At 38.6% G+C, this 25,057-nt stretch overlaps 1 protein-coding gene across 3 annotated transcripts in view; it reads left to right on the forward strand.

Moving 5' to 3' along the window:
* Window positions 1-2,876: 2,876 nt before the first annotated feature.
* Window positions 2,877-25,057, forward strand: part of TENM4 (teneurin transmembrane protein 4) — a 1,681,110-nt gene continuing 1,658,929 nt past the window's right edge. For all 3 annotated transcript variants that reach the window (XM_080576311.1, XM_080576312.1, XM_080576313.1), the window contains exon 1: window positions 2,877-3,232. The gene's annotated coding sequence lies outside the window, so the exon portion shown is untranslated. The remainder of the gene's footprint in view (window positions 3,233-25,057) is intronic.

Raw genomic sequence — 25,057 nt, forward strand, 5'->3', positions numbered from 1 at the left:
AGGTAGTTGTTGTTGTCCCTGGTTTACTGAATATTTCAAGGCTGTGTTCTAGAGTGAGGGGATATTTTCATTAAGAGATCCTATCTTGCAGGAAAATAGATTTTTTTTTTTTTTTTTTGTAAGGGGTGTTGTTTTCTCTGTAGAGAAATATTGATTCAATGAATGTTTAAATTTATGTGTGTATTTTTTTTCAAATCACTAGTAGTTTATTTAGTGTTTAATGTGGCTTGTACATTTTGTCAGACTCTTAAAGATCTGAAAAAAATCCCAGAACTCCTAGAATCTGTTCTGAACCCACGTTAACATGCAATAAAATCCATTCTTGGAATGTTTTTCCCCTCTATTCTTTCTATTGTATTGTACTGTGTTGTACTGTGTTGTATTGTATTGTATTTTACTCTGCAACAATAAAGATGTAACAATAACCAGAACAACAATGACCCATGACGTGATTAGCCTGGCACTGAGCCTGTGTAAGTCTACACCACTGAGAGGCAGCAATAACTGTCCTGAGCATGGTGCCATGCTAACAACATTCACAGAAGATTGTCAGCTATGAGTTCAGGCAGGACTGCCAACACTAAATGGGAACTTATTTTCATAGAGATGCCAACCAGATGAGAGGGAGGACAGGACTTTCATCTTTTATGTCACTTCTGGTCAAGGTGGAGGACAAGGAGATCCATGTTTGGTCACTGTACTCCATGTCGATGTGCTCCCGTAAACGTAGCACATGCCAAAGAAACTATCAGCATCTCTTATCCCACCCACATTCCCATTATTTCTGATCCTAGCCCCTTGCATCATTCACAAGTGCCCCAAATGTTTCTGCACAGATCTTTTCCCACCACATTTCACTCTTTCCAACACTTATTTCCATCTCCAGAGCCTACAGTACATGCCAGTCTTAAGATCAGGACAACCCTATATGATGCCAGCATTTCAGAGATATCTGGAAAAGCTTATGCCTTCTGAGCAATAATTTTGCTCCCAGAACCAGTCCTCTTGGGCTGCCTGGTTTTCTGCATTTCCTCTTTGATTAAATGTTTGCAGGTTTGCAGTTTTCTTAGGATCTTCTTTTTCTGGAGTAGGAAGAAAAAAAAAGAAAAAAAAAAGAAAAAAAAAGAAAAAAAAACACAATAGAACTGCCCCAAATTACCAGATGTGATACAGGATAGGAGCTTAAGTATTTGCTTGCAGCTAAATGTGATAGGTAATCAAATTAAATTAGCCATATTTAACATCTCTGAAAATGTTCCAAAAAACTATTCCTGTTGGATTTCCAAAACTGTTTTTCAGGGACCAAATTCTTCTCCCTGTAGGAAAATTCTCATTAATGTCAATGTAGACGTGAACTAAGATAGTTCTGAGTGATTTTACTGACATCATATAATAGCAGTTAATAATAATACATTTATAGAAGAGAGACGTAGGTTTGATCCTGTATTTTTTCAGTATTACTGCATTTTGCAAGCTCTGCTACAGTGTGTCTGTCTCATATTGTTTGTTCATTAAGACTCCAAACACAACGGACTTGAGGCTGTTTGTTCTGTCCAGTAGTCTGTAAACAACAGTAGCCAAAAAGAAACTCTTTCCTTAACTGAGGTAATATTCCCTACAGACATACTGCTACTACAGGGAGTCTCTGAAGATTTTTCATGTCTCTGAAGACTTTTTTATGGCCCGCAGCTGTAAAAAGATCAGATCTGATAAGACCCCACCTCATAATTAAAGAAGGATACGGGTAGTACAGGGATGGATGATCTCCAGAACTACCCCAAGGCTGCCAGACCCTGCTGCTGATGACTCCTTGTACATTTTTCTTCCCCATCAAGCCATTCTGAAACCAGTGCCCCCCTGTGGGATCTAGAGGAGGACTAATATGTAGAAAGCAGAGGGTGACCAGGTGAAACAATTTTAATGCTACAGCTTCGTTTTAAACAAATGTGTGAGCTGACAATACAGCTCACTTTTCTAGAAGACTGGAGCACATTCCAGCAGAAGAATCACCTGTCAAGCCTGCACTGTCAAATTCATTTGAAAACATTGCATTTTAACAGCGCTGTCTTATTATGATATTGCTATTAAAAACGAACTGACCTGAAGACATAAAGATAGAAGGCGGCAAGATGGACAGTTGCCACTTTGGCTCATACCAAAGCTTGTTGATGATGGCAGCCTGTTACCACAAGTTGGTAATTCACATTTACAGAAGCAGTCTGTTTTTGTTTATAAGAAACTGAATCCAGATCTCCCACATCCTATTTCAAATTGTGTACGTGTGACCTTGGCCATATCTTTTCCCTCTCTGAAGCTATTTTTTTTTCCCCTGAAAAGTAAAGATACTGATATTTTACTGATATTTGTCAGATCCAATCTAACTGTAAGTTCTGTGCTTTTTTTTTTTTGTTTTTTTTTTTTTTTTAGTAAGTCTGTGCAACACCTCGCTCTGTGGGGCCGTCGTCACAGCTGGGATCTGTTGGTACTCTTGTAACCCCTGGGATAACAGCAGTTCTCATTAAGGACTCTAGTTAAAAAATGTGCTTTATCATGGCTAAAGAAATCCTCTTTCAGATTATTAATTAAAATGAAATCCAATTGCCTTCACCTATGGACCATGACATTTGCAGTGGGAATGTTAAGGGCAGAGAAATGTAAAACAGCTGTCTTGAAAGTTTGCTGCATGAAGGTATGGAGCTGCATTTGTCCCCTCCTCTCCCCTCCCCTAATGCACTATTTCGGATCTATTGCTTATTGACTGATAGACTTATTGATGAATTATCCAGCAGTGATCCAGCCCAGGGAGGTCAGTAGGGTGCAATTACAAGCAGAACAGGCTTGGGTGTGCTTCTGAACTACTCCTCCCTGCACAGCTCTTTCAGTATGCATATCACATCTCCCTGCTTGTAGCAGGCTGATGAGTGTGTGCAGTTAGTGCAGGCACACACATACTTCTGCGCTTTCCCTGAAAGTGGAGCATTAGCAACTGCAGTCAAAAAGCACCCTTGCTTCTTCAGCTCTGATCCTAGCATCAACTGTCTAATTCTGTCTGGAGGAACTAGGAGACAGCACTGGAGGCAAGTTTAAAAAGGACCTAGTGACACCCTGCTGTCACATCTGGTTTCATGAATCTACTTATTAGTAGTCCATTTACAATTACTTTCCTAGTCCCATCAGTAGTGTATATCCTTGAGAACTGGCTGGCTGGGAAGGAAGGAGCACACTGCTGAAGGTATGTTGCAGTCTTCTTTGCCTTACATCTTGTGCTGAATGTTTCTATCTGTGCATCTCACTTGCAGACATTCCTGGTCTATGCAGTTTTACACCGTGGGCTGCTGGAGCATGGCTTTAGCAAAGCATATCAATAGAAAGAAATGGCCAGGTACCTTATTTTGTTTTATTTTCTTTCCCCTCAGTAAACAATGCAGATTGTTTGTTAAGGGCTAAAATTGTATGATTGCATTAAACTTTCAGGGAAGATGACAACTCTGGCTGCATTTTGTATCACATGCAAATAAAATACTATTATTTCTATCAGGGCAAAATTTCCAGTCATCAGCTGTTTAACTGTGGACATGGAACATTGCTTTCAAATTGATGTGTTTATTAAATATGGTCTGTGTATGCACTGCCAGCTGAAATTTGCATACAAGTTCTGAAATTTGAAGAAAAGAAAAAAAAAGACTCTTTCATTAACTTTCAAAATGCTCTGGACTGCAGCACACCTCCTTAGAAAAGAGAAGTGAGGCAGGCTTTTCATTTCACTTAAGTTCTTTTACTGGCATGTATTCATCTGGTAAAAAACTCTTTGCCAAATCCAAGAAGTTTGCTGTTATTGCATTTCCATAAATGTAACAGCTGTGAAAAGCATGAATATTCATCCTGTTTGGATTTTTCCTCCAAAGACTTTTTTATGATAATTCTGACTTTTCAAGGGGATGGGAACTTAGATAAAAGTGTTTGGCAGGTTGAGATATTTTGATTAGCAACTTATGAGTGTTTCCTCAAATAAACATAATACAGACAAGGATGTAAAGCAGTAAATAGATGTCTGCACATCTTATTTACTTGCAGCCAACTTGATCTGTTGCTTATACTTGTGGATTCTTTTGCTAACAGGTCAACAGCAATGAAAATGAAGTGTAGTTTATACACTGCTTCTCATGGGACTTTATTGCCCTAATGCTATACAGTTTCTTCTGAGTTTATGACGTTGTTAATGCTGTTATGATAAAATGTTAACTTGGTACATCTGGTATTTATAATGACTGAATACTTATTTGGGGATGTTGCTAAGGTTAGAGAAGCCCATTGTACTCAGTCTACTTTAAAGGATGGAAAGTGATTTGATTACTCTCCCCTTAAGAAATTTCCCATTTGTAATTTATCAGAATTTTACAAGGAACAGAGATGGTCCTCCCCTGCAGATAGAATCCTCTTGAAAATACAGAGGAAGCACGTGTGCATGTATGTGTGTGTGTCTAGCAGTAAGTTACTAAAGGAAGCTAAATAATCCTAGCTGCTTGTAGCTCAATGACTTCTGTATAATTAAAAACATCTTATTAATGTAACATACTGCGGATTTCAGTAACTGCACAACAAAATAAAACATCCAGGCAGGAATTTTGTCATATAAAAACTCATTGGAAACCCTCTTGAGGCTGGTAGTGATTACTTCTTTAAAAATCCTCCCAGTCCCTGGGAAGCGGCAGGAGCTGCAGCACACCTGTATCTCCAAAGTGTGATGAGTGGAGATATTTATGTGTGCTCAAAGTGAATTTAAGCTTCCTATTGTCCAGGGGCACATCCTTGGCAGTCCTCACTCAGGCTGGACCGTGCTGCTCTCTGGTGCCAAGGTCAGCGTGGTGGCAGCAGGGATGCTCCAGCCCTCAGCCCACGGTGGGCTGTCACTCACTGTGTCCTACTCGGAGCAGGGACAGGGAAAAACTGTTTGTCCTTTTCATCTGTCTTCATTTTTAATGCCATCTGAATCAGCCTGGTGCTTAGGCACAAACTTTCTGGTGTTTTTTTTTTTTCTTTTTTTTTTTCCCCTTCTGTAGTTGTAGTGTGCTGTGGCTCATGATGGGGGCTGCAGGCAAAAAAGTGGATTTAAATACACGTGAGAAAAACAACTTGATGGGTCAGATTCTGTTTCCAGGGAGAGGAAATCAGATTACCCTCCTGAAATCAGTAGGAAGTTGTTTACATGAGCAGAAGTTGTTTACATATGTCCAAACTGGTGTAAAATCTCACTTTCCCTTGGTGCTGTTTGAATTTCTGTGACCCGAGGACCTGGATCCGTTCCTTTAAAGCTTGGTTTTATTCCAGGAAAAATAGCCAAAATGGAGAATTTGTCTTTTCACTCACTGGGCACAAAAAACTGCCTGTGTGCAATAACTGCAGGTATCAGAGCAACCTCCTTTTATCTTTCCTTTCACCAAAGCCTAGGGAGACAAAAACAAACAAACAAATCAGCACCAAACAAAAACCCAACAAGTGAGCACCAACCCCCCAGCACCCTCCCAAACCTTCTCTTTTTAATTGCCTTTAAGACACACAAAGTCCTGTCGGCTGCTTTAATGTGCGCCAGGCTCTGCGCCACGGCAGTCTCATGCTGCCTCCTTCCTGACCTCCACCACTGCTTCTGAAGAAGCGAGAGGTAATTCTGCTCGCCCTCTTGGCCATCTCACCCCTGCCCTTCTTCAAAGCAGATTTGTCGATCATATAAAATGCAATCGCTGATGCGTTTCTGTGCTGGCTTGCTAGTCAAAACCGGCATCCGGAGACTCATGCATTTCGTTAAGTTACGGTCTCGCAGCGCTACGTTTACCAAGCCCTCTAGTGTCTTGAGGTGTTTTATGCAAAGGGGTCCCTTTTGCTGCTGCCTGCAATACCGGAGGCAAAGAGGGGGATTTTGAAATGGCTCATGACAGATTAGTGAAGTTATTAAGATCTGGAGTGATTGGTGAAGGTGACAGAGCATTCGCACTTCCACCTGGAAAAACAGCCTTCTTTTGTGTACTTTGCACACCAACGCTTGTATAATTATTACTGCTACATGGCTGTGAGTCTGTCAGAGGCTGGTTACACAGAGACTGCAGAGTTGTAGAAGATAGTTAAGTATTTACACGCTTCAACAGGGATTTCTGAAAGTGTCTTCTATCACAAGCGTGCTGCAGCACTGGAGTGCTGCACAGCTTTTTCAGCTCTCTAATGACTGATAGCTGAAAATGAAGATGAAGGGAAGAAAATGCCATGAAGCTTCAATATTGTAGCAAACTAGGATCCAGATGGCAAGCCTTTTTACAGCAATATGCTGGATTAACTTTAAGATTCCCCTGGCTACTACTCTCCTGTTTAATGTGTCTTTCCTTAATGCTATTTTGGTATGATGAATTTTTTTTTTCTCTTTTTTTTTTTTTTTTTCAGAGTAATGCCATAGAAATGTGTGGTTTCAGGCATAGTCTGCTTTCAGAAGAACTTTCCTCCTTTGTTAACACCTTCAGAGCTAATTAACTGATTTCACTATCAGTAGCATCAATGTGAACTCTAAGTTGAACAGGGAACATTCCACTTGCATTCACAGCGCCATGCACAGCATGAAATCAAACCAGATGATTTACATACAAAGGAAGAGAAATAACCTCTTTGGGGAAGAACAGGTTTTCACTATGCTGAGCTGTATCTCTAGCTAGAAATCATTTTTGACAATGCAGCTGCAATAATGGCTGAAATTATCTGCAGAGAAATTTCACCCCCCTGTTCAGTGTTGTCCCCGTCGGTCTTTTCTGGGGCTGGAGGTTGGGTAGTCCTGTTTCTCCCTGTAACTTGCAGATCCAGCCACATCTTCTTGTAAACTGCAATTGGTGCTTGAGTTTCTTCTTCCATCCTTGTGCAGTAAGGATCATCGCTGTCTTAACCTTCCTGAAAAGTTGGTCGGTGAGACACCCAGTGGTGACAGCGAGCACTGGTGAGCTGACTGGTGGGACCCGCTGGGTGCCTTCCTGCACACTGCAGGGTTAAATTAGAATGCCAGCCTGTGAGCTTAATAATTCATCATGAACCCTCATCCCCTGTCTACCCTAGACACCAAAAGTGCTGCCATCTGTCTGCCACGAGAGCCCTTCCCAAACTGTATTCGTCCTTGTTATGCTTCTGTTGATGGAGACATGGAGGCTTGTATTTGTGGAGAAATACAGCTACTGCATAGTCTAAAGAAAGACTCCAGCAGCTGCTAGCAGCATTAAGCTCATATCACGTCTACAGACCAGCCACAATAGTATGCTTTAGCAAATAGAGCTTTACTTCTTTCTCAGCAGAAGTATTGTCAGAAAGCCAGCTTCAGGCAATGCAATGCTTATGACTCTTATTTTATTCTCAAATTCTGTCACTACTTGACACAGATTGAATAAAAAAATGCTGAAAAAAATATTAAATGAAGTGTCTCCAGAACATCCCAATTATTTTGGCCTAGATTATAACATTTTTGTAAGCTGGTCAGTGGGCTTAAAACACGTACATCTACAAACATGAAGATCAGCAAGCCCCTCTTCTTTTCTTCTCTCATGTGTAAGATATTTCTAAATCATGTTAAAATCAGCATGAAAAAGCACACATCCAAGTCCTAGAATGTGATACAGTTCTTCTGCTTCCTAGTGCTGCCTAAACTGATAACTAAGCACATTATACGTCTCTCTGCTTAGCGTGGAAGTTCCTTTGGGCTATCTCTAGGTGTTTGCTTTCGGTAGATGTCCACTTTGAACACATGCTCTTCTAGGCTCCATGGATAGCACATTTAGAGCTTAATTATCCAGGCTTAATAGCCATTTGACTGCAGTCAACACCTCGGGGAATCCTAAAGCCTCAGATTTGGTCAGTACTATAGTAACTCATTTGTAGCTGTCACTGTGATGTTGTCATGCCCATTTTTTCCATAATGGCAAATAATCAGCATGCTTTTCCAGAAGGTGGAAGACCTGAGTTTTAATTCCACTTCAGCCTGGGCATTTAGACTCCCCTCTCCCATGAGTGAAGTCTACTACCAAGCTAAGGAGTACTCTGGAGAAGAAGGAAGTTGAATCCTTTTTTTGGTTAGGTTCTGCAACCTTGTGTATAAAAGCCCAGCACAGAAGGAGAGAAGGGAATAGGAAATTTGACTCTAGTATTTTCATTAGTGGTGTTTTCATTTTTCTGGTGTTTAATTTCCATTCCTATGATTGCTGCTAATTTTTATCATGTACTGTTCTGAAGTATGCATATATCATATCCCAAAGAGTAGGAATAGGAGACTGGGACTCTTTCTGGTTGAACTCAGGCTCCCCTCTGCCTGATTTTTTCTAGTCGTGCATTCTGAGACACTTTATTGTACTGTAGGGGCTACCCTTCCAGAAAACCTTAGATCTGTTAGGTATAGGACATGACTTGGGTGCCTAATTCAGGTTCAGGTTGGATATCAGGAGAAAGTTCACAGAATCACAGAATCGTCTAGGTTGGAAGAGACCTCCAAGATCATCTAGTCCAACCTCTGCCCTAACACTAACAAATCCTCCACTAAACCATATCACTATGCTCTACATCTAAACGTCTTTTAAAGACCTCCAGGGATGGCGACTCAACCACCTCCCTGGGCAGCCCATTCCAATGCCTAACAACCCTTTCAGTAAAGAAGTTCTTCCTAACATCCAACCTAAACCTCCCCTGGCGCAACTTTAGCCCATTCCCCCTCGTCCTGTCACCAGGCACGTGGGAGAATAGACCAACCCCCACCTCTCTACAGCCTCCTTTAAGGTACCTATAGAGAGCGATGAGGTCTCCCCTTGGTGAGTTCTTCACCAAGAGGGTGGTTGGGCACTGGAACAGGCTCCCCAGGGCAGTGGTCATGGCACCAAGCTTGGTGGAATTTAAGAAGCATTTGGACAACGCTCTCAGACACAGGGTCTGATTTGGGGGTATTCCTGTGTGGAACCAGGAATTGGACTCCATGATCCTTGTGGGTCCCTTCAAACTCAGGATATTCTATGATTATGTGATTCTAATTATAATTGTCTGGTAATATCTGAAATGTTTTAAGAAATCCACCTGGCCTCCAGCTGTCATATGAGAGGGCAGGAGTCTCCTGCAAGTCCTGTGTAGTACTTGGCAATGTTATGAAAATGTTTCAGATAACCTCTAGGTGTCCTAATGGAGCTAGAAAATTCTGTTTGGACAGCTAAAACCCATTGAGAGTATTCTTATATGTCAGCGGTAACTTCCAGCCAGAAGCCAATTGTAGTATTCAGCTCCAGATTAATCCTAAAAATAGATATCTGTCTGGTCAGCTAAATAGCTTTCTAGGCTCTGCTGACTGTATTGACCAAATCATTATTACCTCAAATGGGCGCTTATTCTCTTGGTGTAAGATAGACATGGGGCCGATGAAAACACCTTTGAAAGATGTGAGTCTTCCTGCAGTGAAAGCTTGAGAGTGAAGAGGGCATCCTGGAGCATCTTAGCACTACATTCTACATTTAACAACAAAGATGAGCCCTAATGGTCTACCATGTGTAAGTGGGGAGAGTTCCTGTTGTCACCAGCTGCTTCTTGGAAAGATTCAGCTCTTTTCCATTAGACATGAAGGCTGGGTTAAGATGAATACTTCTTCCCTTACATCCTGTTAGAAAATATTGTCTCTCCCCACTGACTTATAAGGAAACTTAGTGCTTGCTTTAGTGTCTAAATCAAGTGTCAATGTTAGGGCCATCACAGTCCTTGAAATGCTGCAAAAGCTACCTGGCTTCTGAATCCCCAAATTTATAAATGGCTGAAGTGGGTGCATGGGTAAAAAGCCTCTGCCTGCAGACACTCCAAAGGCTTGCACATGTACCAAGGGGTTAAAAGGTCATAGTTAAATTATATCCTGACAGAAGAGAAGAAATTTAGAAAGAAAGGTGTCCCAGAGATTCCCTGAGCAGTAGTAGCTCTTAACTGGTCCAGTGATCCTTTTTCTGTCCTCTTGGAACTATTCCAGTAATGTACCAGTTATCGTTCCCCAGAAGGATGGCTGGATATCGTCAGGTTTTAAATTTTAGCACTAAAATGAGAAAACAAACAAACAGAAAACAAACACCACCAAAACAAACAAACCAAACCAAAACAAAAAAAACACAACAGCATAAATATGCTGTTCATAAAACAATAAGCACCCCCATATGTCATAATAATGGGAAATTTGGTCTCCCATCAGCTGATCGATCATTTGACACTGTGATGCTGAGTACTTTCCTCTTTGTCTCCTGTGCTCTGGACTATCAGCCCTTGCAAACCAATAATTAACTGTAGTGGACATTGTTGAGGGTGAGGAGGAGTAACTCATTGCAGGGAAATACTGTTTCCTTGCTGGAAAGTTACAAAGCAGAGCTACGGCAGCGTGAATAATGCATGAGGTGATTTCCTTTCACGAAAGCTAGTAGCAAACATTTCCACTAGTTGGAGATTTGGACTTGGCAAGAGAGTGGTATTTACATTGTTTTGGTGATACAGAAAGCAGTTAGGGAACAATTATGTGATTCTCTCATATTGTATGACTCTGGAGAAATGTCAGTATCCAATTAAATAAAAGGAATTAAATAAATGATGAGAAAATTTAACATTAATCTAGTTTCAGGTGCATGGGTAAGTTATTGCTTACATTTTAAAGACCTAATATAAAATACCTTTCAATTTTACTTTGCAAGATGAACGTTGCAATGGTTTCTTTAAATTCAGGTGATAAAAAATAATTTCTAAATGTTTTCATTTAACTATTTTAACTTACTATTTGTAAATGAGTTTATAGCGCTAGCTATTACTCTTTTAAAAAGAAAGACATTAAAACCTCATGTTTATGAAAGAAGATGGAAGATGTAGTTGGGCATATCAAAAATGAATAAAGAGAGCTCTCTAACATTTTTTTCATTGTACTAGATTTTTCTAAACCAAACTGTTATCTGAAAGCCATCAAGTTCTCACAAGTTGAGGAACATAAATCATAGCAGGATAGGCAGCCTCCTGTTTCATTCACTGAGCTCCATATGCTTATCTAACTCATGTTCCCGCATCCCAGGCTCCTAAAATGCTTCAGTCAACATTCCTTCTGAATTGCGATACATCATGTTAATCAGCCTCTACAGTGTCCAAAAAATGTATGTAAATTAGACTTTTGATGAACCAGAATATTTTTACAGGATTTTTGCATAAATCACACATGCAAGCATGCACACACACACACACACACAACCTGTTTAGAGAGGAGGATATTTTTGGACCTCATTTGTTTTTGAAGTAGATTGCAGCCAGCACACTGATGCTGCTTGTGAGCGGGAACATATGTGGCAGCATGCCAGGTCCCATAGCAAGAAGTGACTTGAGCGTAAGTCCATTCTTGGCCAGAAAAATTGTACCAAGGAGAAAGAAACATAATAGTTTCCTCTTTCTTTGTCTACCTTTCCCACCATGCCCTTTTCTGGTACCCTGATGGTTGTTTTGTGGGTTGTCTGGTGACAGCAATATGGGTGTTTTTATGATTATCATAGGAGAAGACTGTCATGTTATTGTAGATTAATGGTTTTGCTTAATTTGTTCTTTCAGCAAAAACAAAACTCAAAAATCAAAAGATTTGATTTGAGCTTAAATCAATTTATATCAAATTCAAGTCGACTTACTGACTTTCATGTTTCTTATCGACCAACGGTTCCCACTAAAAGCCATTACTGAGGCTGGACAGGAGGAGTTGCATGATTAAGCATGGTCCAGCAGCAAATCCTTCCAGTTTTATTCTCTTTTTCTCAACTATCTTGCTATATTTTTGTGCTCCATCTTGTCCATCAGGGTTGTATTCAAGATGCTTACAAGGGATGTCGGGTTCATCTGTCCCTCCTGCTTGAGAGTGTGATGTTGAGGCAGCAAAGTAAAAGCCACAGAGGCAGGGCTTTCTGTCAGCCTCAGAGGCCAACAGAAAGCTGCAGGCACAAAAACTTAGTGAGGCTCTTAGGCTTAGCTGCATAGGCAAAAAACATCCATTGCTGTATGTATATTTGAACAGCTGAGACCCTAGCTGACATGATCTCAAGTGCTTCCATGAATTATCACTCCACCTTCTACATCTTGTGCCCCTTACAAGGAAAAACTGTTTCTGAGACTGTAGTTTTGCTAATTTAAAGACCTTTCTGATATATCTAACAATGAAGGTGCTCACTTTTGAAAGCATGTCAAACCTGACCAAGAAAGTATCAGACCATGTCTACTTATATTTTCCAGAGATGTTGCAGCTTAAGGACCTTTCTTCTTTAGCTTCTTTGCAGAGCATCACCATTCCCTTTTCTAAAAGTTATTAGCCTTTCATGAGGCTGATATGGGCCTTATAGGTATCACATCATTTGTGCAGATGGGTCTTAAAAAGCTTGTCTGGTGTTACACAGTGTATGTTTTATGCATACTATATCTGCAGTGTGAATTCTCTGATTATAATAAATGTTATGCATAAACTAAAAGGATACTATACTCCTATTATCTATACATAGATATTTCAAAAGGGGTACATAAACGTATAATACTTATTTACTAGGGTACACATGCACAAAAATGCATACGTAGAAGCATATACACAATCATATATACAATGCATGATACAAGTCACTTATAACAATGAAAAGTTAGAAAAAGACAATGATTTGTCACCTAGGCCAAATCCCTTGAAGTACGTTGAATATTAGGTTAAAACAGATGACTACAGAGACAGGTTGGCTGTTGCCTTTTTAAGGATGTATCAGAGCTTTTAAGTATGTATAATTTTATGGCTAAATATAAACATAAGAATCCTTCAATAATCATAAATACAGCTGTAGAGCCAAATTCTCCTAATGATGCAACAGCAATATATATATATAGATACACATATATATTCTAAATCACAGTTTGAAGTTCTTAATTCTCAACACCAAAGTCTCAGTTTCCTGCCAATTTTATATTTTTTCCTGTTGTCAATTGCTTTCTAAAATAGGTTTGAATGAGGTTGAATTAAGTTTTAAATTAAAAAAAAAAATCGAAACAGGTGTTGTGTCTATATTCACTGCCACATCCCTTTCTTTGTGTCTTGTATCACTGCTTTCTGGAACAAGCTCTTTGATCCTGTTGCTTGTTATTAATTTTGCACTGCCTGCTGGTGGAAGCTGGGGGGGGAAAGTTGCAAAATATTAAGACGGAGAGTAAGTTTAAGCTGTTTAAAAATAGATAAGCTTTGCAAACTGAGTAGCAATAGAATAGTATTACTGGTGAGAGTTTCAATAACAACCATGCTATCAGTGGCTTAAATGTGTGTTGGTTTGGGTGCTTTTAATGGCAATAATTAGGTAATCAATATTGTTTTAGAAAGGAAAAAATATCCTGCTTAACAACAGAATAACATTGATTAGCTAAGCTAGTACCATTTTAAGAAACATTAAGTAATCAAGACTATTTCCATGATGACGTCCCAAAGAGAGAGAAAATCAGGCAAATCTAGTATTGGATGAAGCTGGGTCTGCACTTAAGCTGTTGCTGAGGAAATAATGCCTGTTAGCTTTCTCTGTGCAGTCATTGTAGTAGAAATGTGTGATGGAGGCACTACGCTATCTGTTCATTTCAATGAACTTGGATCTTATCCCAGGTATAAACTAGATGTTTTCTGAAAATCTATATCCCACTCTACTATTTTCATTACCTTCACTTCATAGACTTGTCAGTTTAAACCAATATGTTTACTTTTGGGTATCTAAAAAAAATAATAAATATATAGAACTTCTGCTTTGATACTTACTGAGAGTTCTCATGTTGTGTTACAGGAGAAAACACTCTTAATAGCTCCATTTTACATCAAAGCAAACTCAGTGGTGGGGTGAGAGAATTTGCAAAGAAACCCCACGTGCTTGTGGCACAAAGAGGAGGAGGATCCAAAAGGGCTGGATGTTAATTTGCTGCTATATCTACTTAGGAACCATGACCTTTTTTAATTAAGTATCCAAATCGATCCAGAGGTACCTAAAATTACATTTATATGACCAGTTACAGTTACAGTCATAGCTGCAGCTGTTCAAACACTGGAAAGCAAGCATATGTAGACAACTAGAATTAATCATTCTGATCAGGGTTCTCAGAAAGAACAACTTCTCTTGGAGGTAGGATGCTGAGTTCTTATCTGTGTTTTGTTCCAGGTAATGACATTACAGCACTGCTTTTGCTAAACCTGGGGGTGGAATGACAGTGAAGCATCATTTGGCCTATGCGTGGTTTTGCACAGGAACCAAAGAGTGTGCTTTTGGTAATGTGTATGATATCTAAGGGGACTGATCCTGGGCACTAAGAAATAACACTAATGTTCAGAAAGAGCTAAAAAGTGTAAGTAAAGAACTGGTGGTTATTGACTAGTCTCAATACATTCAATTCTCCAAGCCATTTGAAACCAAGTGGGGATTCCATGAATCTCATTTCCAGGAATAAGAACAGTCAACATCCCTTCTCCCAAGAGTTAACTTATCAGACACTCCATGTTTCATGATCTATGAGCATGTACTTACAGCATTTACTCCTGGAGGAAAGTCATTACATATAAATCACAAGCTTCATTGGGGAAAAATACTTGCAGCCTTTAGAGCATTGAGGCAAAGCTTGAAAATATGATCCCTCTATATGATGAAAAGTAAAAATTGGAAACTACAATATCAGTTTCAAAATCATCCTCCTTAAGAGTAGCAAACAAACAAAAATTGGTTCATTTCATTTTTGTGATGCTCAGGGCAAAGTAGTAAATATACTTTTAAGTATTCAAGTATAAATTTGCTGTAATTAGAGCTTAATTGTTGAGCAGATGGGAAGTTTAGTTTTAGAGGTATCAGGAAAGTTACTGCATATCCACTTTTAGTTAAGAGGTCCTACACAGCCTTTGTCCATCAGGAATTTTGATTTGCTTTTAGCTGTATAAGGTCTTTAAGTGAAAGATAACATCAGAATCACAGAATCATTAAGATTGGAAAAGACCTTCAAGATCATCTGGTCCAACCACCACCCTACTACCAATGTCACCCATTAAACCATGTTCCTAAGCACAAGGCCCAGCCTTTCCTTGAACACCCCCAGGGACAGTGATGCCACCAGTTCCATTATTCCATTATGATCTGGGAGAGAACCAAAAGGGATCTATCTGCATTTATAGAAGTTTGGAGGAGAAGCTCAAGAACCTCTGTCTTAATTTTCTGTTTCTGATGTAGATTATATCCTTTATGACTATGTTTTATAATCTTTCTTGCTGGTATCTTCTCAGCCAATTGGTGTTGTACATGGATTGGTTGAGTGTGGAGTTTCAGATTCACACATGTAAAAGATTAATGACACACAGTGTAAAATACTTTTCTTTTTTTTTTTTTTTTTTTTTCATTGTAAAAGTTTATCCAAAAGCATTTCCCAGGATTCAGTACTCTAAAAGGTTTGACATAATGTTGCCCATCACAATCCTTCTTCTGACAGGTTTTATATTCATCTTACTTCTTTTGTGGATCAGGAAATTGGAACTAACTGGCAAAAACTTTCCAACCTGCAGTTGTGCACAGCTGGATCCATTTGCCAGAAGACTGAATGCAAAATAATGGCTAGAATAGATCTGGTCTTTTACACATTTGGAATACTCTGGAAATTTAGAGTGTCTTGAGCAATCATCAGAAAACAGGTCTTATTATATAAGTGCCAATGATCAATACTCACTTTCTGACATTGTAGACTTGATAATGGTAAATATATTGATAAGTTACATGAAGTTGTATGAATTCAAACTGAAGATTTCAATATATGTTTTTTAATAGACATAGTTTACATTGCCAGATATACCAAATTGTCTTACTTTATATACTATATCACCTTGCAAAATCCTCAGAATCAGTGAGCTGTGGGAGTGACAGTTTTTCTCTAAATTACATTATTTTGATCATACTGGTAAGTTCTGCAGCAATCATAAGGGTGACAGATAAGAAAAGATGTCCTTATTCAGGACAGGCAAATGTGGCTAAATAACCTTGTGTATTCATGACACGTCAGACTATTTAGACACAGAAAATCATAAAAAAGGATAAAATAGGGACCTGTATTGAAAAATCCTTCGGTAAAGAATGGGAAAAGACAGTTCCAGGGGTCTCTGTGGGTTCTGAGGTCTAATAATGGTCTAGAAATAGCAAATGCTGTAACAAAGGGAATAAAGAAATCCACTGGAAGTTTTATTATTATGGGACTTATATTTTTCAGATACACAGTGCTGCTAACACCAATAATTCCCATCTTTCTAGATGTAATATCAGGAATATTTTGTCTTAAAAAATCACTGAATAAACACTGCAATTGTAATTAGTTTTTGTGACAATTAACCCCCCATCATCTGTGATATTTGCCTAGTTAAAAATTATAGTTTATTCCTAGTCTGAATTTTTCTAGTTTCTAAGTGATCTTTTTAATATGTTTATCTTCTAGACTGAGGGGTTATCTATTGTCAAAGTTCTATTTCTCTTTTAGGTTCTTATGGCATGTGATTGAGACTCTTCCTTGTGGTCTGAATGATAAGCTAACTGGATTGATTTCATCCTTTTTTTCATTGTTACGCATGTTTTCCAGTCCATCAGTCATACAGTGGTACTTTTCTGAATCTTTTCTGAGGGTTTCAGTATCCTTCTTAATAAATGGAGGCCAGAACTGTGCACAGAATCACAGCAGGTTTTATAACTTTGGCAAACACGGGTGTTTTGTTTGTTTGGTTGGTTGTTGTTTTAATCTTGTGGAGTATTCCCATGTTTATAATCATAAGATCATATTAATCTTTTTGGTAACAATGTAGTAGTAGGAAGTTACTCTGTTTTTTTTTTTTTTTTTTACCCTTTGTCATGATAAGACCATTACAAAACTGCAGCTTTCAAGACAGAAGCTGCCATTGCATTATCATGACCTACATTTTTGCCTTTGATGTGTGCTTTTATACTTCAAACACATGCAGTTTGCTTACAGACTATAGGGATGACTTGTCCTCCTCCTTTATTTACTTCTCCCTACACATTTGGTCATCAACAAATTTGGTATCTTTTGTTTATGTGGTTTTATTGTGGTTTTATTCCTAAACAATTGATAAAAAGATTAAGAAATACAGAACCAAACACAATGAAAAAATCTCAAGTGTGTGTCTACTTGAAATGCAGATGTTTGACAATGATTCTGATTTAGGATTGTGTTCTGAATCTTATTATATAACAACTTTTTAATCGTTTTAATATATGAATGCTAAATTGTTCAAGTCAATCAGGGTATCATGTCGTCTCAAGCATATTGCAGAAATTTATTTCAGCAACATCATTATTTTCATAACACAAAGTTGTAAACATATCAAAATGTTACCAATATAGTTTAATTTTCCACAAATGCATAATATTATTATTTGTAGAGCATTATTTTAATTATTGATATGATTTCATTTTAACTGTTCTATGATTTCATCCAGGAAAATGTTGCATCAACAAATCTATGAATTCCTTTATTAAAAGAGATATATCCTTCTAAAAAATATTTTTAAAACGGCTTTATTCCGGAACATCTCTAAAGCTCCAAAATATATTTGAAAATCAGCATTTGTGGTTTTTGGCTGTATGTTTAAATGAATTATCTGGATTTGCTCATCATAAAATCCTCAGTTTTTGTAACTCATAGTCAATATTATTATTACTAGTTATGTTTGGGGTCAATAGTATTTCACTAACTTTATGTCTTATGACTACATTATTACTTCTCTTTTTCAATACATATTTACCGAGAAACATCTGTCATATGTTGTTCCTAATTATTCTATTTTATCTACATAGTAATTTACCAGTACAGTTGGTTATGCAATCCATTCTGGAAGGAACTTGTGTTTTAAACTCTGGTTGACATTTAATTCAGTCTGCTTTATGACAGTCAACAATGTAACTCTCATTGTAGCACTAGCTACAAAAGGAGAAAAGATTATGTCTCTGACTGCATCAGTCTTGCCTTTCAAGCCACTTGATTTTTCTTATTCAGTAAAATATGGTGATGGCTCCCCTGTAAGTCTAATTATAAATTCCAGAATAATTGAGAGTTGGCACTGTTCTGTCATTAACTGGTTTACAAAATCAGCAAGATTTTATTTTTTTAATGAACTTTTTTTTTTTTTTTTAGTTATTAAGTTATTATTATTGTTATAAAAGAGAGGAAATGTTTTTGGAATAGAGGTATAACTGGAAGTTGGAGTCTCCATTTTCTTACTGATTCTGTCAGTTATTTGATATTGACATCAAATTCTTTTCCATACATGACCAAACAGAACTAATATAGTGGTTAATTATCAGAAAATGCTTTAAAATTCAGCAATGATATTTGAAGGTAAGCAATCATTAAATAAATCAATGCTTGCTCTCATTCTAATAAGCAAGTGAATGCAGAAACAGAATGAAATAAGCAGGAACCCATGGATCCTCCCCTTGTAAATCATCTGAGCCTCAGAGTATATATGCTATACTGATGTAGACTCTATAACCATTTATAATATTCTCATGTTTGAAATGACAATTGACTGAAATTCAGAAAGAGTTCTATCTCAATGATTGCTGTTAAAAACATTGCTTGTCTTTTTATTTTTCCTTCATCTGTGGCTAGATATTGTGTTTCTATCAGACTTGATTGCTTCCCACACTGATTTACCTGTGGAGCAGGGGCTGATATAGCATAGCCCTGATTTATTTCTTTCTGTTTCTTGTTAAAAAAATATTTTCATAAACATATAAAATTCTAATGCATTTCTCAAACTATTTCATGAGTAAGTGGATGCCCATCTGACTTTTCGTAAAGTAAATGGTCAGTACATGTGAAAGAGATGATAGTTACCTAATGACACATGCTAATATGGTAGCATACAGTGTTTTCAAGGAACTTATTTAAAAAGATACAGTGAGCATCTATTTCAAAAGCAGATACTGTATGTCTATTCCGTTTATGTTGATTCATACTTTCCCTAGTCTTATAAACTGCTCTGGTATTATATTGACAGAATAAAAGGATTTGTTACACTACAAAACAGAGGTCACAAAGTTGGAAAACATATAATTTGCATTATACACAGCTTATATCTCTACCTCTATATATGTAACACTTGGTTAAAAGGGTTAAATATTGTTTTTGAATGCCCTTTGACAATGTTTGAAACTTGCTCAAAACCTAAAAAACACTGGTAAGTACGCAATTGAATCTATCCATTTTACTTTGTTAGATTAGAGCACTCTTTTTGTAATCACAAAGAGAATTCGAAGTTACTGAGGGTATAATTCCTGAAGATAAGAAAGAAATATTTCTGCTCAACAGAGACCTTAGCTAAACATAAGTATGTTGAACCTTAATTTAATATAAAATCTATCAACCAGCGTTTAGACAAATCCACTGCAGGAGTATCACCAACACTTGTTTAATTACTCACATGAAAACAATATGGCAAAGGGTTTGGAGAACATTCTGCCCTTCCTTTGTGAAAGAATCTCCCAGTTTATATCAAATATGAATAATCTCTCCAATGCCAATTTAGAAGGCTCACACATGTATGCTTCACTTTGTTACAAGTCTTCAGGGAGATGGACTTAAATCACTTGAATGAATATTGGAGGGAGAGCTTTGCTGAGCTGAATTCATTTGGTTCACATTTTGTTTGTGGTGTTCACCTTGAACAAATATTGAATGCCTCTCAATATATTTGAATTGCCGTTTGGAAATATTTTCAATAAATCTTTTTACGGAGACAACTGGAGAACTGGATTTTATTGGAAAAAATCCATCCTAATGAATACCACAGTAAGCCATCCAAACATTCATGTAAGAATTCATCTGAAAAGAGACCATAAATAATACATAAATTTGGGGTGAACTTAACAGATGAACTATGCGATTTTTTGAAAAGCAAACCACCACTACCAACAACTTTAGAGACAGTTAGAAATTAGTTTCTTGTGAAAATATGGAAATTATTGTATCTGAACTTTTAAAAATGCCAATGAATTCCGAACTTTTTTTTCTATTTTAATAACATTTGATAACATTGCATGTCTGAAAAAATTATTTTTTTTTCAAAGCTAAAGAAAGATGTTTATTTATCTAAAAATTTCAGTAGGAGAAACATACAAAGGTTTACTGAGATTAATGTCTGATAGGTGCTTAGGTACATTATGTATTAATTTGAATCCCTAGAAAATATTTGGAAGTGTTATAGGTCAGAAACAAAAATTCATGTTTTTTTAACCCTGCATTTATTGCACTTTCGAAGTTTGAAAATCAGTTTGTGGAACTGCAGTTAAAACAAAAACCTTATCATAAAGATAATAACAAGGCCATCAAATAAGTGATGTTGAATCACAGAGGATCAGAGAATTTTTTCTGATTAAGAGCATGAACCACAGAATGCAAGGGCACTATCTGGTGAAGGAGTTTAGACCCATTTACTAGATACCTCAAGTTTAGGGGAAAGATATTTCTCTTAACTAGTTCTGAATCCTATTAAAGGTTTCATTAATTTCAATGGGCAGTGTATCAGTGGTATACAGGTTAACACTGAAGTTGTGTTAAATGGTAGAGTACACATGCACGTGACACACATGCAGAGAGAAATCTGATTTACTGAGAGGTCTGACACTGCATGGAAACATAAAAGGCCTTAATATGTTCTTTTTGCCTTCCCTTCCTTACACACACAATATTCACGATTATGCCTTTTTTGTTGATTATGCCTTGCTTGTTGATTTTTGCCTTTTTTTTTTTTTACTTCCTAAAGAATAGTATACTGATTAATGCTTCACTAATGGTAAAAGAAGTCTTAGATTGAAATAAAAGCTGGTCATTAATAAGAGGTATTTCTTTTTACTTTACACTTTGTCCAAACAAGATTGTTCTCTGAAAGAATACAGAAAATAATGACCATTCTATGTCACCACCTGCCAAATTGAGATATAGGTGCTAAGACAAAGAGAAGAAATCTTTTCCATGATTTCCGAATCATAGTTGTTTTTTGTTCTCATCTAAATGATCATTTCCCCATCAGGTTTCCATGGGAAATTCAGTCAGACAAGGGCATAACAGAGGCAATCCTCTTGCATGAGCAGAGGCCAGTTAGAGGCGGGAAGTTCCTTGGAAGACAGCACTCAGAAACTTGTACAGGGACCTGGGCTGGGAGGCAAGCTGAAAGGTTTTAGAGAGAGACACAAGATTCTCCAAAGACACATCTCCTCTCCTTGCCTTTCCATGTGTTGCCTCTCCTCCAGACAAACTCATATAAACTGAAATAAAACAAAATTTCTTATAAGACCTTCCATCATCCTATGTAAGATGTCATGCTCTCACTAAATTATTCAAAGAATTTGACCACTATTCCATCACCCTTGCTCTATTTTATGAAAAACTATCTTACTCAGTTGTTCTCTGTTTGCCTTCTTGGCATGCAGCTCTGTAGAATCTGGGCATCTTGCAGGAGAGCAGTGTTTCTATTGCTAAAAGATATGACTTCAACTGAGGTGATATCAGTCACAATGAGAGGTTTCAGCCCACCGAAGAATCATTTTCATGTAACACATTAACACTTATAATGTATGTCAGAAATCATTACTGCAAAGCATTTTGAGATAGGTACAGTAATTGAAAGTTAAATTCATTTATTTCATCCCACCCCTAGTTGGAAAATGTACTTAGTGTAGTATTTTGCTTTGTACGCATTTCCTGGCTCTTTCATTGCACTCACAGGAGAGCTTAAAGGCTCTCCCTGAATTGCTGTAATTTATTCTACTAATTTAAAACCACACAGAAGAGAGGCATGTTTGTTTCACTGACAGTCTGTTCACTTTCTTCATATGGATCCCTGTTACAGTTAGGAGACATGGAGCACTCGAATGCTCAACATCTCCCATGCACACAGTCCAGTATATATGTCTTACTCTTACTCCAACGGGAACCATGACTTTCTTACAATTCTCTTTAGGATGCTTTTTTAGGAATCAGGAGACAAATTCCTGACTTTCTACTAGAAGAAGAGAATACAAAAACTGACCTACTTTATCAGACCACTAGTTCATCTAGCCTAAAAGGCAATAGAAGACAGTCTTTTTAGGAAAATCATGTGAAACCTATAGACACATTTTTCACCAGTCATCAGAATAGCGATATTAGAAGGGAAATGCCTGCCTATCCTCTTTAATAACTGCTTATGGACATGTAGTTCATTAGTGGTTCATTCTTTTAAACCTGCTGATGTTCTTTATATCACAGTCTTCTGTGGCAACAGATTCCAAAAGCTCCAGAAGGCTACTTTTATCTGTTTTGAGTGAGTTTCACAGTGTCCCTAGAGTATATGTGGATAGTGATGCCCATCTTCAGGAGCTAAAACTTGAAGTATCTCCCTTAGCTGTTTTAAACTGGGGAGTCTTAACTTCTTTAGTCTCTCCTCATAAAGCTTTGGTTCTGTCCCCACTGTCATTTTGGTAGGTCTTTGTACCCTCTTTAACTCTGATATGTCATTCCTGTGCTAGAAGGATGAACCATGCACAATAGCTAAGGTTTTAGGCAGTTGCAAATGCAAACTTTCTTCTCTTTTCTCAGTACCCTTCCTGAAGATGTTCAAGTGTGTTGCTTTTCTCAGCTGTTGCTTTACATGGAGCTATGTCACCTCCAAAGCAGCTGCATTTTCCTTGGGAATATTCCTTTCTCGTCTTGAGAAAGGTTATGGTGTGAAAGATGAGGTTGCCAGCTTTCACTGTTATAAAGGTAGACAGCAAAAAGAGGACTCTGAATTTGATGCAAGCTTATAACATATAATCTGGAATTAAAGCTTTTATGTGTTTTACACACTCTACTGGTGAGAAAAGTAAATGTTTACAATTAAAATTCTAAAACATATATACACAAAAAATTGTCCCTCCATGTATCCAAGACTTCTGATGCACTACAACTTTTTATTCTTACAAGTTTTAATCATTTACATAACTGTTTCACCTCATAACCATTTTTTTTAAAGATAATTTTATCTTGTAGCTTAGCTACTCTATAATCCAAAACCACTGCTGTGCTCTGAAATTTCTTTAAACTCCTGTAACTCCCAGAACTCACTGCCAGGGGCTAAAGCCATATATTATATAGTACTGAAGTTGATTTTTGTCTCACTGAGAAGGCTTTATTTTATTTTATTTAACACAATAATATTTATTAAGTACCTCATGGCATATACAATACTTGAAAAATTGCACCTACAGAACTGGGGACAGGGCATGTTTTGAAGGAAGTTGAATCAAATCCTAGCTCGATCTTTAGAAATCCAGACTGTGCTTTGATATCTCTAGCAAAGCTATGTGCCGTTTGAATATCAATCAGGATACACAAGGAAAATAGGTGTTGAGTCATTCAGAGGGATAAAACTGATTGCAACAGATGCTTACAGGCTATGTTACTCTTAGTTGCTTCACACACACCTGAATTGGTTCTCTGTGGTGGTTTTACCCTGATGGACAGCTAAATTCCACAACAGCCGCTCTCTTGCTCCCCGTCGTCAAAGGAAGAGGGGGAGAAAACACAGCAGAAAAGGGCTCAAGAGTTGAGATAAGGACAGGGAAATTGCTCACCAATTACCATCACAGGCAAAGCAGACAGCATAGTGAGATTTATGTTATTTATTACCTATTGATAACAAGTTAGAGCAGTGAGAACTCAAAGCAAACTAAAACCACCTTCCTCCTGTCCACCCCCTTCCATCTTCCACCCTCTCCCCCCGAGGGGCACAGAGGAACTGGCAATGGGGGCTGCGGTCAGTCCCTGACGCTTCGTCTCTGCCGCTCCTTCACGGTCCCTCTCTGCCCCTGCTCCCCGTGGGGTCCCTCCCACGGGATGCCGTCCTTCCCGAACTGAGCCTGCGGGGCTGCCCACAGGCTGCAGCTCTTCAGGAACTGCTCCCACACGGCTCCGTACCACGGGGTCCATCCCCCAGGAGCAAACTGCTCCAGCACGGGTCCCCCACGGGCGGCAGCTCCCCCCAGACCCCCTGCTCCTGCGTGGGCTCCTCTCCACGGGCTGCAGCTCCGGCCCGGGGCCTGCTCCTGCGGGGGCTCTCCATGGGCCGCAGCCTCCTCCAGGCCACATCCACCTGCTCCACCGGGGGCTCCTCCACGGGCTGCAGCGTGGAGATCTGCTCCGTGTGGGACCCGTGGGCTGCAGGGGGACAGCCTGCTCCACCAGGGGCCTCTCCACGGGCCGCAGGGGAACTTGTGCTGCGTGCCTGGAGCACCTCCTGCCCTCCTGCTGCACTCACCTTGGGGGCTGCAGGGCTGCTTCTCTCTCAGTTCTCACCCCTCTCTCCCAGCTGCTGTAGCACAGCAGGATTTTTTTCCCCTTCCTTAACTCTGCTCTCCCAGAAGCCCAACCAGCGTCACCCATGGCTTGTCTCTGGCCAGTAGCGGATCCCTTTTGGAGCCAGCTGGAGCTGGCTCTGATCTGACATGGGGCAGCTGCTGGGCTCTGTTCACAGAGACCACGCCTGCAGCCCCCCTGCTGCCAAAACCTTGACACCTAAAACCAGCACAAACCCATTATGGCTAGATGATTTAGCAGTCTTTAGAAAAATTTCTAGACTTCTGAATACAACATTTCCTTTAGTTGCAGCCTGAATTTCAGTTCACTTTGAGATCTAACAAAGGGAATGTCTGTGGATGTTGGTTAGGAGAAAAGGGAATATTGATAATCCTTTGTGGACAGGTGCCTAATAGAAGATATAATATGTTGGGACACCTTCCTCTGATGCTGAAGCATCAGGAAAAACAAAACTTTAACTGAACTATAGAAGCGTCTAGCATCTTTATGTGGAAGTAACTACTCCCCTATGTAGAAAAAAAAAAAAAAGCAAAAAAAAAAAAAAGCGCTTACTTGGTGGTGGTGCGTACTTTTTTTTTTTTTTTTTTTTAACCTGCTCTAAGAGTTAAGAGTTCCTGCAGTAGTTATTCTAGAAGGAAGG

The sequence above is a fragment of the Anser brachyrhynchus genome (genome assembly GCF_964034855.1).
Source record: "Anser brachyrhynchus genome assembly, chromosome: 1".
Taxonomy (NCBI): Eukaryota; Metazoa; Chordata; class Aves; order Anseriformes; family Anatidae; genus Anser; species Anser brachyrhynchus.